The 17738-nt window shown below is 34.9% G+C and overlaps 1 protein-coding gene across 1 annotated transcript in view; it reads right to left on the reverse strand.

Moving 5' to 3' along the window:
- The window catches only part of LOC105208087 (UPF0489 protein C5orf22 homolog), a 619399-nt gene that overhangs the window by 142133 nt on the left and 459528 nt on the right, over positions 1 to 17738 (reverse strand). The window lies entirely within an intron of this gene.

Raw genomic sequence — 17738 nt, forward strand, 5'->3', positions numbered from 1 at the left:
GTAATATCCTGCACCGCGAACGTGGACAGCTCAGCCCGACGTCAACGAGCGTTACGACACGCTGAAATTATGCTGAAAGATCGCTGATTTTGCGGCGCACATAAGCTTGCTGGTATCCTACACGTTTCTGCCGGCGGCGTTGCACACTTAGCGACTTAATCGGCTTTTTCATTATTTTCCAGATCCCGGGGCGATGGTGAATACATACTTAGATACATGTGTGATACATATGTATGTATAACATATATGTCATTTATACGTGTATATAGGTACGGACATCACTGAACGTCAACGAGCCAAGATAGAACGTGCAACATCGTCCAAGAGACAGATGCGGCCATTGTAATGCAAATCAGATTTTATCGTAACATTTCGCAGTGCTACCTCGCGATATCGTATTGCAACACGGCGGGACCATTAAATAGTTCTTGGGTATAGCGCCAGCGCGCCTTCGCATACACCCGACCTTTCCGTTCAAGTGTCGTGTGAAACGCGCGATCGTTTCCTCAAATTATACAGAACTCGAATATTAACGATTGCATCGTCAGCAATAATTAAGACTCACCACCAGGTTAATAAGAGAGGCGCGCGTAGCTTCCGTAAGTTTCCTTCACTGCCTATTCATCGCAAATTTTATAATCCAATTTTTTTACGGAACTATGATTTTTGTTGAAAGAAAAAAAAATACGTAGAATTTTCACATTTTGCAATGCTTTTACAATACTTGTATTTTTTTCCCGTAAATTTAAAATAATATGTATTATAATTTCGAAATAAAAATTAAACGTGCGTGACAATTTTTTTATGTTTACACTTTCGCGTAAAAGTGTTCTCGACAAACTGAGTATTCTGTAAGAAAATTTATACGTTAAACAAGTTTATTTTACATTAGGATCGCTGTGTTATCGTTTATAAATCATATTGACATTGTAAACGAACAGCGAATAAATTTACGATAGTGAACGATGTTAAGTACTTTTAATACTGATTATAAAACAGTTGCGTAATGATCGTAAGGCGTGGTTCATTGACATATGAAGCGTGCAATTAGCGCCTCTGTTATAATCATCGTATAAGAAACGATAATTAACACTCGGTGGTTGACAAATTAGTCAACGCCGTTCACTCGTTCGATGATTAATTGTCTACTGATTTTTCAAAAGTGTAGAGCAGAAACGAATCGCTTCATTGAACGCCTGCGGGTATAATCGAGGGCTTTATAATCTTCTTACCGTATGCATCCATTACCTTCATTTTCAACTTCGCCGTACTAAACATAACTTCATAATGCACGACATATATCCATTTATTATTGTATGCACCGTGGAAATAATTGCATCTAATAGATAGCGCTAATTGCGAAATTATTTCTCGGCTCTGGTATACAAATATTAAGCAAGATCAAAAATAAATTCAAGTTAATTAAGTTTGCAATAAAATTTAACTATCGATAAAACGTATATTGAAGAAAGAGTAACACCAAAAAGACCTGTTTTTTGGCCCATTTCTTGGACCTCGAATTTCAAACTTTTTTTTATGCCAAATAGTACTATATAATGGAACATTAATCCCAGAGAAATTTTAAGATGAGCATAAGCGCGGTTCCGGAGGTATAAAGGGTTGAAAGTAAAATCTCATAACACAGGGCGCCGATTTTAGACTTCTTTTCTGTTATTTGAATAAAAGCTATCATTTCCTATCTATTTTTGCGCGCTGAACACGAATCTGATAAGCAAATTGCTCTATCACGTCAGATTTTTTAGAAAAGTATAAAAAATGATCATTTTTACTTCACCATGGCGTTAAAAAAAATATCTATTTTGTATCTATCTAGAAATCTATCTTTTATATATATATATATATATATATATATATATCTCCGGAACCGCGCTTATGCCCCTCTTAAAATTTTTCTGAGATTAATGTTCTATTATGTAATACTATTTGGCATAAAAAAAAGTTTGAAATTCGAGGTCCACAAAATGGGCCAAATTTAATGTTACTCTTTATATCGTTTGATCTACCCTTCAAAGTTGCAATTGCTCTATTTTGTATCGAAATATAAATATTAGTTTACAAAATTGCTAAAGTTACAAAAGTTTGCTAAGAGAGGCGAACGAATAATTTGAGATCCAACTTATGTTTCTATCATTGTCAACGCGTCGTATGACCTTCACATTTTAATCAGTCGGCATGACGTCAGAGTTGCGGGACGCGATTGTTCAGAGACGCGATCTGGTTTATCAGATCGTCATGTATGGATCTCACGATTCACAATTTACGTGCACGTTGTTGCACCGAGTGTCCTCGTATTGTGATATCTGCGCGAGACTGCAACAATTTATACGTATACTTGCCAGATCCAAATGTGTATACCGTGAAAACCTTGAGTGAGTGGCAAGTAACAAACTCTACTTTTGCTTTATTTCTATTATCAAATCTCTTATACTTCTTGTGAGATTTCAAATTGTCTGTATTAAAAATATACATAAAATTTCGTTAAATAAAGCTAGAGAAACAGTAAATAAAAAAATATCTTTGTAATAAAAAAATGCGTCATTATAGTATATTAAAATAAATTGCAATAATGAAAATATAAATAAAACATCTTATCCTTAACAAATCTTGATTAATTTTTTAACATAAAAAAATAATGATACAAATAAAAATGCAATTTCGGATGCCAGAGCGTCCAACGTATTAAACACTGCAGTCACCGAAGACACACGCATTTCCTCTCTTGAAAGCAGAATTGCCATTTGACAAAAATGGCATTCAGTCGGCTGAGCGGCTGTTTGCTATAAGTACAGTAAATCGCATTCAGGCGCAAAAAGCGTACGATCAAAAATGATTGTCCGGCATCTATCGAATGGCCATTATAAAATTCTTGCATCGCGTACGTGTTTGTATTGCGCGATGCGTTTCGATGAAAATTTCAATGTTTTTCTACGCTCGAGCTCCATACGCAGCTCAGTCGAGTCCTCGTGTTCGGTAATACAAATCCGTTACGCTGGCCGCCTGTATTACATACGAACACCCATCGTGTCGACTTGCATTCGATAAGAAACGTGCGGCGCGCGCGTCTCGGAGCCGGTCGCTTATTAATATCGGCTCGAATCATGCTCGCCGTTTTGCGCGGGAACAGATGGAGATATTTAAATGCCAATACTTCTGGTACATACGCCGACAGCTTCTTTACGATCAGTCGTTAGAACCGATGTAACCGTAGGTACACGTATATATCCGGCGTTTACATTTTATGACTTCTCCTTCTTCTCGAATGTCTTTTTACTAGGCTGCACGCCGAGACGCTCGGTCTTCTTTTCTTTTCTTCTTCATCGCACTCGTGGACACCGATATGCAGGGAATATAAATTCGTTTATTTGAAGTGAAATCTTATTTCGTTAAAAAGAAGAAGAAGAGTTAGAAATGAGAAGGAAGACCGATGGTATCTTTTCATTTCGTCGGATACATGTAACTAAGCAATTTGAAAGATTTCTATCTTAACAATTACGTTTTTAATTAAAAGAATACAGTTTGTTGTAAAGAATAATTATTTCATGAATATGTTTGGCAAATACATATTCAAAGAAAGAAAAATATTAAAGAGATAGATTTAGTAAGTTATTTTAAAACTGATAACTTGGAAGTTTTATAATATGTTACGCTCTAAGTATTTGCAAGCGTGAATCTTTACCTTTAATCTGCGCACCCGATGAGCTTTGCGCAATTTTTATTCACCGAGTTATTCAACAAACTGAAAAGCAAAAACACTATTTTCGAATATGGTAAATCTCATTTGTGTACAATTTTTATTTCGCAACGTGAAACTTTGCAAAGTTTGTAAAAAATTTTGAGATTTGACGCATGCCCATTTGAATCCGTGTGGCATTGTAAACAACAGTAAGTCGTTTAATGAATTATCAATCTCAAAACTAGAGATTTCAAGCTGTAAAACTCTTTTTCGAACATTTTGTTACGATCATTTTTTACAAAGCTACGCTGTCTTGAATTTCGTCTATTTTTAGAGATCAGAATAGGTCAGATACTTCAATTTCGGTGTCGAATGTATTTCGACCATCGGCCGATACATGACTCTCTATTTGTCTTGCCAGGAAACAATTAGTTCAGGACCTTTACAGTCGGACTGTGTATACATTGATTAAAAATTATAATGTAACGCATGCGCTGCTCTCTTTTTTCGTTAGGAGGTCAAAAGAAACCTGATATCTCCAAAAGCTCGTATGTGTTCATATGAGACTTTTGCAAACCTGCATTGTACTTCTACGAACGTCATTCGTTTTCAGTAGCAGCGAAGTCGACGAGGTCAGTCGGGCTGTATAATTTATGGAGCCGTATGTCAGGATATCGGCAATGCCGAAGGGTTCTTCGTAGATTTTATGACTCACGGGATTGTTGGGGGCCTCTTCTTGGCGAGTTGACGGCCCGCGCGTTGGCTCGACGATCCGCCTTCTCGGCGTTCAACAGTTTTTGACGATCTCAACAAAATTGTGACGTGCTCGTAAATAAGCGTTTTTACTATTACTATCTTGTACTTTCTTCTCCGTTCCTCTCTTCAGGCACTACGAGACACCCAAGAGTGACTTGTACCATTTTTACGCTCGAATATTCCGACACGTTTTTTTTTTAAAGATATCCAATAAAGTGATATGTCAATAACCATTTACATACGAGATGTGTCAGAAGTGCTGAACTTTCTCTTGATTATACACGCACGATTTGAGAGATTCGAGGTCTGCTTTCCCTTGGAGAAAAATTAGATGACACGTCTCCATTTCCTGTATCTTTCTTATTTTTCGGTGTAACATCTCTTGGAAAATGTCACTATTATTATTATCATCATATAAATACGTATATAGTATACACGTCTCTTGTACATTCATAAAATCAATCAAACTGTATTTACGCGAATAATCGTGAATCACGTCGAAACTACCGACCGCGCGCGCAGTACGGTATAAGATAAGTACTTATCAGTTCTGTAAAAATGGTTGCCGCATGCTGCACGAAATTCTTCCGACGTTTTACAATTTCAAAACCGTTGGTTTCGAATTCCCCTCTCGATGAACGAGTGGATAAATTAAGATAGGCTTCCACAGTCGCGTAACGGAACGCTTTTATCGGCTTTATCGAGGTAAAAGGATTCGTAGAAACGTGAGGGCACGAACAAGACTACGCCTTTATTACTCATTACCGGCGGCGTTACTCATTAACGCTCCAGTACGCATTATTACACACCGCACGCTTCTCCGCGGCGCGGCGCAGTGCAATGTGTAATGCCGCGTGATTATGCAACTGTGCCTTTGTAATATTTTTCCGCGGCGGCCTAGGTGCGCGTAGCGCCATTACATTCGAGAAAAGCCGTAATTCGCCGAATAGGAAAGCAATTTGCAGAAGACCTCGACGATGCTAATCGGCGAAACTCATCGGGCGTACTCTCTCGCGCATTTCTTTTTCAAGAATCGCGTAGATTGAAACGCCGCGAGTTTTGCACGGCTCGCTAATTACAGGAAGGCGATCCCGTCTGACTTGGAAAGGTCACCAGATGTTGAGACCTATTATCACCAAGTTTAGTCTCGTAGATTAAGTCCGAGGAATGTAGTTGTGCATTCTAGTTGTTGAAGTAGTTTATCAAACTTTAAGATCGTACTCCTGACAAAAGAACCATGCAACTTGAGAAGAAACTTGTTTGAAATTTGCTAGCAATATCCCTTAGAGACAGGAATTTATTTCTAAATTTATTATTTATTAAATTACGTATATTTGTAATTTAATGCGCACTGGACACGTTAATTTATTATACATTTAATTCTTGTGTAAAAAATTACGGACTAAAATCAAATCTTTTTTTCCTATACGTCATTTTCATTAAAGAAAGGTTTTTCTATTCGTTTTAAGATTGCGACACCTATAAAGCATATTAATTGCAACGTTACAATAAAAAATGCCTTCGGACGCATCATCGTATCGCGAATAACCGGTCGTACCCGTATACACACTCTTCCCTGAAACTCAATAATTAGTCGATTACGCATTGAAGGATGATGAGGAAGCGCAATCCCACCGAGCTTGACGAGAGTGCATTAGCGTAGTGCGCCGGTGCGAATTGCAGCCTCTGTCTTTCACTGCGAAACGTCAATGAACGCTATATCGTTAACATGCCTCTTTGTTTAATTAATTCCAAGCCACTCGAGAGCCCTTGCGCGTTCACCCGTGGGTACGTACTCGATGTCCCGTGCCGCAGCAGCAGCAGGCAGTTCGTGTACCTGTGTTACGCAGCACCAACGTTCGCACGCTGGTTTAACTGGCGAGGTGTGCATTCTCCCTATATAGGGTGCTCGAAAATTGATATCATCTCGTACATTAATGAGAATTACGCAGAAATTTAGATGCATGCTCCAGTCAATAATGATGATGAATACATTCTCTCTCTCTCTCTCTCTCTCTCAATGATTCAACTTAATATTGTTCTTATTATCCAGATACAATATTAATGCGTTACTCCTCATAGCGAATAGAAAATAAGAAACTTTCAATAATTCTACATTTCTATTTTTTTAATTAGTGCTATTGTAAAGAGGCTATAATAATATTTAACCGCATCTTAATTACGATTACATTGTGGAGGAATTACTTTTTTTAGTTATTATTTTAGAATTAGAGAATGACCCATAATTTGGAAATAAAAGAAAGAAAACTGCAGGTACATGATGATATTAAATGTTTCATTTTTTAACTTTACATTAGAAAATAAGCCTTTTACTAAATTTAAAAATCAATGATTAAAAGAGTTACTTCATTATAGCATAAACCTTGTACACAAGTACACTAATTATGAAGAAATTCCATGAAACATTCATTTAATGGGTAGAAAACGCGCTGAGTAAAATGGTCTCATCCACCATAGGTTTTTGCGCCGTACGATGTTTCCATGTAGCGATTTGCGGTCTATACACACAATTCCGAGAGTACTCCGCACTGCCTAATTTGGTCGGAATTCGGGACAGGACGTGGCTCCGCTTATGTTCCCGCACGTTTTTCAGAACGCATTTGTAAGAACTGCTCCACGCGTTACCTTACGATTAGATCTAAATTGCTACAAGAAACCGCCGCGCCGGAATTACCCGTAATTATAGCAGCCACAAAAGTTTCAATTTCTCCCATGCGACGCGCGATTCAGCGATTGCGATGCGATAAAACTCCCAGATCCCTGTAGCTTCTCGGAACGATAGTCGTAAGAATTTAATCGGAATTAACTATACCAACAGAGATTAACTGCAATTATCGCAATTACAAGAGTATGTTTTTATAGTAGGAAGGCCATGAATACCTACGTTAATTTAGTGCTTACCCGGTCTTGGCACTGATTTACATATATAATATATCCGTTACATATAGCAATTAAGTAGCATTTGTAGCATACATGTCTCATAAATGCGAGATATGATTAAGAAGGTTCAATGACGTTTCATTGAGAGCGTGTCGATAATATCATTATGTCTTATTTGTTTCATTTTAGAAGGTTAAAATTCTCTCGTCGAGATGCTCATGCATCGATAACACCTACGCCGAGGTTGTCATGTTCAATTTGCATATTCCAAAGTTTTTTAATTTACGAAACCAGAATATTCGACATTTCCGCACTTGTTACGAATTGCTTATTTTTATTTAACTCCATTTAGTTTCAAATTTTTTTTTTTATAAAAAGAAAAGAATGACCTTTCGTTCAAACTGGTAACATCCTTTTCGGTAACATCCTTTTCGCGCCGCAAACTTTCCGCAGTGACGCATACACCGAGATGTAATGGAATTTGTTAGGAATTTAATTTCCCACCGCAACATTTCCGGGGGACGGTGATCGTTGCTTTGAGAAGAAAAATTGTTAATAATATTTGTGAGATAGATCACAATACATGCAGGCTTTAATTTATTAAAATTAAGATAATATCTTGCTTCTGTGACGAAAAATGATAATATAGAGCAATTATATATATATATATATATATATATATATATATATATATATATATATATATATATTATATTATATTATATAGATTATAACAACATTGAGAAAATCAATATTGACACTTAATTGATTATAAAAAAAGCATATCTATGATGTAACAAATTATTAAGTTAATATAATTTTTAAATTAAATTTTATATAAATGCATTTTTGGTTTACAACGACAATATTCAGAAAAATATTCATAAGTTTAATTACACGAGTCAAATTTTTTGTCGAAATTTTCGTAAAACTTTCAAAGCAATTTAACTGATAAATTTATTATGTCTGTAAATTAAACTCAAGAAACATTTCGCAAAAAAAAAAATAAAGAAATGGTTATATTACGTGTCAGCTGACGTTTTCTCTTGTTTCTCTTAATTTTGATATTTACATTTTCTCCGAAATAATTTTCCTTAGGTCACTGAGATTCATAACTTGGCATTTGAATTGAATTAAAACAAATAAGTTGCAACTCTAGGATGTTTATATATTGCACGTACCAGCTGGTGTTTTCACCAGCCTGCCCCTTTCTTCTTTTTCTTTCTTCTTCTTCTTCTTCTTTACTTTCAACTTTTATTTCTTCTCGACATTATTTTTGTTGTTCCACCTGTGCGACATATTAGAAGGGACGGTACAATTAAAAGAAAAACAGGCGGATGGTAGCATCACAGACGTAAAGTGACGAGGAGTTTTGTTATGTCTAGAATGTGTTTCCACCCAACTTTTGCAGCGTTGCGTCTTAAGACATGTGTGGCACAATATAAGCGCACGAGATGGATATGTATGCTCATGTGTGTCTTTCTTCCCGTTCCCTCTCTAAGACCGTTCACCGTATGTGGATGACTTCGAGATTCCAGAAGAAAAAAAGGGAGGAATAAATTATTTAAACAGTGACGGGAGCGAGGGAGGGCGCAGCGGCTTTAAAACCAGCGGGCGTCCAGCTGGATTTCTGGAATGTTTATCCCATCGTGATGTTTCTTTCAGCATCCGTTCCGTTCTGTCTTGTATATTATAATATCATTTAATATGCCCATAAATTTTATAATCAATGCACTCGACATATCGTTGGCCATCACTTTAGAATTTGATCTGATAATTTAGATATTTAAAAAATTCGATTATGGATTCTCCGTTACGTATTTCATATTGCGTGTAACTTATATAAAATATCGATAAACAAATATAAGCAAACAGATTGATTCAAATCCGAGTGGTGAATAAACAGAAAAAGATATTTCGCGTATCAAAAAGTGCACAGCTAAAAAATTGATGAGTCTGAGATATTCCCTCAAAGAAATAAAAGCAGAACTGCAAACACTGCGTTTTTGACACCCGTTACGTAGCGGGCATTCACGCATTACAGGCGGTATCCACCTGCCAGACTTGAACCGGTAATCCTATTCCTTCGATATCTGGAATCTACAACCCTCTCTCTAGACGAGGGAACGCTCTCTATTTTTAGGGCCCGGCCTCTATTTTTGGGGCCCAGCCCCTAGAAGAAAGGGATCCCCTCTTGTAAAACGAAGTTTATGCATCCTACTAGCTACGAGTCCACGGCGAGTTAAGCCTCTTAAATCTCGGGCAACGTTGCACCACACTATTGCACCTTCTTTCGGTCGACGAGAGATCTCCCTTGAGATTTGAGAAACTTTTTCTCAAGAAATAAGATAAGATTCATCAAATAATACGTCTGGCTTTTACGTGCGTGGAATGCAGATTGTTAGAACAACAATCAATGTGTCAAAAATCGTCATAGAATTTCTGTAACAAGATACTATACTGTAACAAGATATATGCAAATTATTTTTTTGTCATATATATATATAATATTATTATGTAAAATACTTCCTCATAACTTGAGATTAAAATTTTCAAGAATAAAAATTTTGTAAGAGTCTAAAACGACTAAAAACAAAAAAAAAACAATACATAAAAAATATTATTTTATGTAATAATCAACAGTGTTTTTTTATGTTTTAAAATTTAATTTATAATAAGACCAATTATGGAAAAGACACATAAATAAAAATTATATCGTCAACAAATTTTCACCGAATAAATCGATTTTGAAAAGCAGTCCATAGAATTTATTTAGAGCAATTATTAAAATAAGAGAGAGAACAAATAAAATATTTTTATCACAACTTTTACTTTATTTTCGTAATTATACCATCGCAGATATGCAAAAACACCGACAGGAAGAGTACGTTTTAAACCGATAAAGTGTCGGATCGTTTTCCGGTCGTTGGAGAGCTCTTCCGTCATTCCGAAATCGCCGATCGTCTGGCAGGCGCTGCTGTTAACATCGGGGAGGCTTTTACGATCTTGACTGAAGGTACGAAGAGAAAAAAGGAGGGAACAAGAGAGGGGGGGGCAGGGGAGAAGAGAAAGAGAAGAGACGTACATAAGGGGACATTTCCGTGCTGTTGTTTGTATGCCGTTTGCAATAGCAGCTCGTATACGATAACGACTCCTTCGTGTTTCCGGTATATGTGTTTCGCCATCATCCTTTCGCCTCCACTCACCGGGATATCATTCCACGGCGGTAGCATTTTTCGTGTCTGCATCTTAACTAGAGAGTTTTTCCATTTGGCTGGATAGTGAATAGCCGTTCACCGATTCTTACCGATTGTTTACTTATTGATAATTATTAACAATTATAGAAAGTCGGACATCGATAACAAAAACTGCGACTTTATTATAAATTTTTCGGAAGGATTTCGTTAAATAGAATAAAAATTATTTTCAATGTAGAAAGACTCGGAGATCGATAAAATTTCAATCAATTATATGAGCTTACATTGTAATAACGCGATTGTAATAGCAAGAAGTTTAAATTTAAAAATTATGTTTTATTTATGATTTTCAAGAGTTTTGATTATATGTCTATTCAAGAATATTTCACAGCGATTATTCATTAGAAGGATATAGATATATTAATGCGTCTTGAAAAAAATATTTAGAGTTTTAACGCATTACTCTTACGAATTTTTTAACGATCTAGGACTTTACTTTTTTCACAAGATGTATACATATAAAAGACAAACTAAATCAATTTATAGAAAAATATGGAAAAACCATAATTATGACAGTAATTATATTATCAAGTGAAAAATGCAATAAACTGAAAAAATTGAGCCTGTACGTTTTCAGATCGCATTTCTAGACAACGTACTCATCTCCAATGTTACATTTACAAGCAATAAAACTTAGATATTTCTGTCGGATGCCTCACCGTCTCACCGAATCCTTTTGGAGGTTCTTCACGCGACATCAAACGCCCAGCCATCTATTTACATTTTATCTGTTGCACAGTGATGCAACGCATTAGAGAGGCTGTAGCGGTAAAACCAACTTTGAAGAGTCTTGGAGACGAGATAAGTTTCCAAAAAGGCGGGTTTTGACGCGCCACTCTATCTTAGAGCGGTGCGTATCGGAGATCGGAAGGGGATTTTTTTCCTTACATGTGGGTGCATCATCCGTGCGCGCAGACGTTTGTATATGTGTATATATATGAACATAGGGTAAGAGAAAAGAAACTACAGAACCCGTGAGTTCAGGTCAGTTTTGTGCCAGCTGCGTTACACTGTTCATGGAGCTACACACGTGACTGGCGCAACACTAGTGGGTATTATTTTTTTTACCGGTTGTGCGCACTCCGGAAAGTGTGACGCTGAATTGAGGGAGCATGGAACACAGAGGAAATTTAAGTACGTACAATCATATATGTGTGTATTATAAATTGGTAGATTGAATTTGGCGAATATTTGTTACAATTTTATTGAATAGCATGTATCTCGAGTTATAGCAACGTTATATAATTTTGATAATTAGAATTCATTAAGGATCTACAAAAAAGTATTTAGAAAAATTGTTACTGACTCACTTGAAATCGTACACATAGATTCTACGAAAAGTCAAAAACAACATTTTGTATTACACATGAATAAGAATTAATAATGAATGGTGTACCCAACGATCTACGCTATGAAACGTCTTTCGTAATTGAAAAATATCTCAAAGAAAAAACTAATATTTTACAAATACTTTTTACGTGCTAGATGATGTAAAAGATAATAATCGTTTAGTTGCGTTGTTGTTCAGTGTTCTAATGACGTTATCTCTATAAAAGTATACCTGGGAAATGCTAATGATTAATTTGCGTTTCTGGTTCCTAAGATGAATAGATGCAGCGTATATTCTCTCACAGTGGGCACAATTAAAGCCTCTGTTAGAGCAAGCCACGCAGCTCTCAGCGATTCATGTGTGGTAATCATCGCCATTATCTACCAATAACGTGCAATTAGACAAGTACTTGATTACAAGACGTAACTTGGCAGGAGACAAATGTACCTACGTCTCCGTTACGAACTTCATGTATATTCCCGTTGTGTAAGCACGATGTGTGGGATGTGCATAAGATATCATTGTGCTAAATGTTTCTTAATCGCCTATTGCAGATTATACTCAAGTAAAAAAATACTATCGATAATTAAAAAAGAAGTGTTTAAATTGTAAATGTTAAAATATTTTATTTGTGCCTCCATTATCTAAATACTTAAACATGTTTTAATTTTACATGGTGTTTATATTTAAAACATTAAAACGTTTAAAACGGCGAAACCTTTAACAACTCTACAAACGTTTTAATATTTTAAATATAAACACACAATTTAATACTAAAACATTTTTAAATATTTAAAAAACTGAAACGGAAATAAAATGTTTAAATATCTTACAATTAAATACTTATTTTTAAGTGAATAAATATGCAAAATACATTGAATTCTTTATACATATGATAATGTTTTATATATTTAAAAAAGAATTTTTTAAATGAAACAACTTATGAAATTAAAATTCATAAGTTTTAAAATAAAGAAAATTTTTTAAAATTTAATATACTATTAATTATCTATTTTGTTTGACATCTCAATAATGTGCGTGTACCATTTCGTATTGGATATACTATTACGAAATCAACCGAAACCTTTGCACCTGCGAAGGACCGCTGCTTTTTCGAAAGCCGCAAATCGGACCTTCTAACCAAAATCATTAGAAGTATAATACGGGTCGGATATACGGTTTCTCATAAAGTCGATTCCTCGATGAGATTTGCTACGAGCGGGTTTCAGGTAGGCGTTCAAACAGCTAGATTTCTAGAGAACGGTCCTATGCACACACTGTGAAATTGAGCTGTGGAAAGTTCGGGGGGGCTCATGCGAGCAAGGATACAGGTGTATGTGTCTAAAAAAAAAAAAAAAAATTCTCAGAGAAAAAAAGAATACTTCAAATCCCACAATACAAGGGCGCCTCCGCTATAAAAGATATCGTAAGCCATCTCTTTCATCAGTGGATTAGCACTTTCGGGTCGGTTGGCTACAACTCAAAAAAATCGTTTATCAGATAACTGCACTTGTTGCTTCATCCAATAACTGAACTTAAAGCACGCGGAATTTATCTTCCGTGTTCTCAATGTTACGATGTTATCGAGTCATTATGAAAAAAAAAAAAAGATAAGCTTTTTAAGAAGAGACACATATGCAATTATAATTCTGGAACAAGAATTTCTCGTTGCAAAATAATGATTAGAAATGCTGTAGACCAGTTTACATTTCTACATTTTAAATTTGCACATAAGCGGAAATTGTTAATCATAACGCCGCAATTGCTAAAGCCAATCTCGCTATGAAACAAAAAATACGCGACAACTCAATTACGACGATTACCTTTGCTTATATATATATTTTAATAGTACAAGTTACGATTTCTGATTTGACACATACCGACCGCCGCTTTTTTTTCCCTTCGGTGTTAATAGAACCTCATTCTTTCGGCTCGCTTTCGTATCCATTAGCGGCTCGGCTGCGGGTTTTATTGACTTTGTGAAATACTCAGTGAGTGAGCGGAAGATAAAGGAAATCGTAAAATCTGCTTTTGCAGCGTGGAACGCTCGTCTCGATGTGAATATCTAATTCACGTCGCTTGTGCGACTCTCGATTGACCTTTCTGTGTGCCACACTAACGACCGTTCGCGAAGAAACGTAAGAATCGCAGACACACGCTGTAGGTGGCGAAATAGTCGTGGGACATCATACCAGGAATTATTTATTGCTTTGGTCGATCGTAAACTACGTTTCGTTGTCTAACGTCCACTACGACGTCCTGCTTTGCGCTATGTAACGCCGCCTACGTACGCGTATGTAACGTAATGTAGTTGACCAGCATATAAGTCACTAGATACTGTTAAAATAATTGTATTCAGTACAAATTAACTACGCTATATATAATGATTTTAATGATGTAACTGTTAAAATAATTCTATTATATATATTCTTAGCGTTTGGTAAAAACTATTGAGCTAAGAATAATTCAGCATTCTAATATCATGGATATTGTACTGTCAAAGTTTATTCAATATATTCATATGCAATATCAAGTTAGAGAACATTTGCCTTCAAAAACGTGAAAATTTTGCGTATTATTCACTTGTTATGCACATTGGTAAATAGTACTATTATTGTTGCTCTATTCAATCATTGTACTGATGTTGAATCTTATTAACAATAAGCCTCTATTTAATTGTTACAAATAGTATATTGTATTATATTATATAATAATAATTATACAATCATATGCTACTCTGTGGCTTTATTGTATAATTTTTAATACATAAAACTGGCATATTAAATTAACAGAGTGTATTTTTTTAACACATCTATGTGTGTTTAAAAAACATACTTCCGTGTACATGAAACGTGTTTTCTTAATACATGTAAGTGTGTTAAAAAAAACATACTTTGTTAATTTAATCTGCCAGTTTTGTATGTTAAAAGTAAAGACACTTTGATTTTTTGATAATTGGCTTTTTTCGCGCGAACTTTTACTCTAAATAACTCTCGAACGGATCAACGTATCAACTTCCACTTTGAACCAAAAATTTTATTTTTTTTATGCCCTTTCAAACGATATACTACAATATGGGGGCTCCATTTGAAATGTTTGAGTTGGAGTTTGCCTAAATCACCCATTTAGGCGGAAGCAACTTTGCCAACCTCTTAAAAAAAAATAGTTTAGGATTCGAAGTAAAGTTATTGCTTTCTTTCCTTGTGGATAAAACGAGTCACCAATAAAAGAGGCTAACTGCTTCTTCCATTCCAGTTTCTTCATCGCGCAATGACGTAGCTATTAAAGGAATTGATACGCTTAGCCGTTTAAGCGAAATCAATTACGGCTGCCGACAGGCCTACTGGTATAATCCATTGGTTGTTATGCACGCGCCGCTGTGCGACGTCATCTCGGTAGGGTGCCATCGCCCGATGGGCTTCCAGGTATTGCGAAACGCCGTTGGCGACCAATCAGAACCGTGTACATTTAAGCTCATGTCATTAGACCGAATTAGTCTCTTGGACGTGCTCACCACCGAGACGCAATTCGTTATCCTTAATCCGAAATGTTTAGAAAAACCACTGAGTCACTCGCCGATATTGACAGTGTAGCTCTTTGTCATTCATGGTACGTAGGTGCGCGAATAAAGTGATATAAATTTTTTCACACTGAACATTTTGTATACAATTTTAGATATTGTACCTCAATACAATATATCTAAAATTATATATCTGAAACTAATATAATTGTCAATAATAAAATAAAATGTGTAAATAACGAGAAAGGTTATACCACTCGAAAGCGGATCTTTGTACTTAATAATTTTCTAGGTGAATTTACAAACATTTACAAAATTCCCAAAACTGCGCGCCGCATATTTATCGGACTTAAAATACAGTTTTTATTTTTTAAAGAAAAACCCAGTAATGTAATATCACAAGAATTAAGTTATTGCTAATCAATTTAATAATTTTTTATCCTTACAAGTATCTCTACTATCCCCTTTTGTCGCGAAAAACTGTAAAGAATTTATTGCGACAAATTTTATTATTTCGGCTAGGATTTGAACTTGGGTTCCCCAATATTCCATGAAGGTCTCTAAGACACATATTGTTCATTTCCTTTTTCTATTACTTTTTTTTGTTTCAATATTTAACTTTTTAGCTATTATTATATAATATGAACTGTACAATATATTAACGAATTCTGATCAGAATTTGAAGATAATGTTAATCTTTTTTACAGAAAAAATTCGCAAAAGTCATTTTTTGTTTAAACTGAATTATTTCAGAAATCTGGTTGATAAAAATTAACTGTTTTCATATCTAAAACTAAGAAAACACCTTGTCTAATTCAAAATTATATTTAAAAAATATTTTTTGTGAACTAGTGTAATCTATTATAATTTTTTATTCTTAAGTGACTAGATAATGGAAGAAACAAGAAAATAGTTTATTTAAATGCACGCGCGCTTTGACATAATCTATATATCGTTAGAAACTGTTAATTATTAGGCTAAAATAGATTCGTTCTAACTCGTTGTGAATGTAAAGAAGGAAATTTAAAAAACTTTTATATAAATTTTGATGCGTTGATATATTCGCACGTACCTGACGTGTACGCAAAGGGCAACGTCCGGAACTGGCGAGGGTGTAATAAAAATGCAGATGTGGAGCTGGTATTGTAGCGATCGATCGAAAGCAGCTCGACCATTTCGCGGCAATTGATCGGTTTCCTGTGCACTTAGCTGCACGAGTTTGCACAAATTGCATCGACACGCGCCATCACGGGGAACCCCCCGTTTGCACCTAATTTCGAGTTAATCAGTTGGAAATACCTACACTGTAAAGGCATCTCTTTTATCGACTTTACGCAGAGAAAAGGGCAAAATACCGACACGGATTACCGGCCCCCTTTGGCAAGGTCTCATAACAAATAGCATCGCATGTTCAAACTCGCCTAAATGTGTGTTTTTAATGCGTATACATGCGAGTTATTAATTGTGATTAGATTTATAAAACAGGATAAATTTAATGTTACTTTTAATACAAGATATGTTTAATGTTACTTTTAAATTGTTATACCTCATAGTAGTGATACTTTCGCGTAGCTATTTTTCATATACCTGTACTTTCATGCTAATCTAATTTTGATAATTAATTTTTAATAATTTTTAATATATATTTTTGCTTTCTTTTACTTACTAGCATTTTAATGTTAATTTAATAATTTATATTTATATTTATTTTACTTATATTTCATTCATAAAACTTATAGATTGTTTCTTTAAAACATGTTACTCTTAAAATGACAATATTTTATTTAGATTATCTATTTTTGCAAAAATTCAAAATTAAAACTATTATAATATCAATTATTTATTTACTTAATTACATGGACTAAAAATATTTTTCATACTTTTAAAAAGGACATAGAATAAAAAGTATATCAGATGCTAAAACTTTTGTAGGTAGTATTTTATCTCTCGGCGCTTACCACCAGATGTCGCTAGCATATAATACGTGGATGTGTAAAGTAATAAAAAGCATGTGTCGGTATCATGACTGATTGTAGACAACTGCTTTAACAACATACATAGAATATATCAATTAAATTGTTATGCAAATAATTTGTGAAGAAATAAGTTTTCATACAAATATTTAATATCAAATCAAGCAATAATTTGCCAATAATTAATATTTAATTATCCGTATATTTATATTTTCAGTTTGTATAATTCAGAATTTAGTTTACAATAATTATTATTAATCTAGTTTTTGTTCAGTACACTTGTAACGTATCATGCAAATTTTTCATA

The sequence above is a fragment of the Solenopsis invicta genome, chromosome 1 (genome assembly GCF_016802725.1).
Source record: "Solenopsis invicta isolate M01_SB chromosome 1, UNIL_Sinv_3.0, whole genome shotgun sequence".
NCBI lineage: Eukaryota > Metazoa > Arthropoda > Insecta > Hymenoptera > Formicidae > Solenopsis > Solenopsis invicta.